Genomic DNA, 1,544 nt, shown 5'->3' with positions numbered 1-1,544 from the left:
AACCCCGCCCCCCAAAGAAGCCAGGTTCCTGAGAACTCTCAGGCATTGCCCTAAAAGGACAAGCAAGGGTGAACACTCCGACGTGAAACACCAGGCAGGCTGTTGGCCCAGATGGCATGTGGGTGGGGTGATGGGCAGCAGAGGAGGGAGAGGCCCAGGGGGAATGTGGGAGCCCCAGATCCAGGAGGTAGGAGAGGGTCACGAGTGTCAGGTCACAGAGTCACGAGCAAGGAGGACACGTCACCTGGCCAAGCTCCAGGCAGAACCTGCCCTGCAGGAAGCCCTCTGCTAGGAGTGAGCCTGTGACGTTGGTGACACAGGACAAACCGTCATGCTCCCCACCTCCCCAAACCAGTGGTGCCCAGCCGTGGTGTGACTGCCAAAGGAAACGGCATCCCCTGGCCAGGATGCCAGCCGAGGTCACACTTCCAGGGCACCTGGGCCAGTGGTGAGGAGGTCAGGGGCAAGGGCCAGCCCAGCCCTGCCTGGATGCAGAGGGGTGCTGGGACAGCCACCCTCAGCCCACTCACACCCAGGGCTCCACTCAAATGTCCCCTCCCCTGAACCCCTCCCTGACCACCAATCTACCGTTGACCATCTCCCCTGCCCCATCACTTTCCCCCTCAGCCTCCAGCTTTATGGCCTTTTGATGCAATGTGCTTGCTTACTGCCTATTCCAGCCACCTGGGTGTCCTGGGAGATGACAGTGTCATCTCGGCTCTGCCTTGGTAGTCCACGCCCCTATCCCAGTGCCCGTCTGTGTGCTGGGCAGGCAGCAAGTGTGCCACAGTCCTTGTGGATGAACGGAAGAAAGTCTTCCCCAAAGCACTCAGCCCAGTGAGATGCTTAATCATTCTGAATTCCTTGGAAATATGAAGAAGAAAAGCAGGCATTCCCTATATGAGGAGCCGTGCACGCGGTATGTGCTGCGAGTATATGCCTGCGTGTGAACCATGGGCATGTGCTGTGAATGTGTGTCTCAGTGTGCACTAGTGCGCAGAGTGTGTTCTATAGGCGTACACTATGGGTGTGTGCTGAGTGTGTACTACAGGCAAAACTTCACGCTCCACAGACATCAGTCTCTTGGATTCCCTTCTCAATCTAGATGCTGTTTTGAGGCTGCAGAAGCTACACTCTGGGGCTTTCCGTTCAAGCCCCTGCAGCTGTGTGCTAATGACGGGGAGAACAGAACCCAGCCAAGGGCACCCAGGCCAATCGGAGTGAGGGAGCCCGGGGAGGAAAGTGGGCTGGGAGCAGAGGCCCCAAACTCTAAGCACAGGCATCCCTACCTGCGCTCCCCTCAGGGGACCTTTCTGCTCAGGTCTTTCTCGGGCCGGGCCAGGGGCCCTCACTAGGCAACAGTCTTCTACTCAGATGGCTCCCAGCCAGGCCCCTGGCTTCCCGGGCCTTCCACCGAGGCCCCAGCGGTACTGCAGCCCATCGTGGCTCCTCCGGGGGAAGCTGGGTCCGGGGGAAGCTGGGTCCGCGTCTGCTGTGAATGGAGCTCTGATACGGGACAGGCCCTGGCAGGCATTGCATCAGGC

This window comes from Myotis davidii, unplaced genomic scaffold (assembly GCF_000327345.1).
Source record: "Myotis davidii unplaced genomic scaffold, ASM32734v1 scaffold134, whole genome shotgun sequence".
NCBI classification, from domain to species: Eukaryota; Metazoa; Chordata; class Mammalia; order Chiroptera; family Vespertilionidae; genus Myotis; species Myotis davidii.
Note: the sequence above shows the minus strand (reverse complement) of the source record.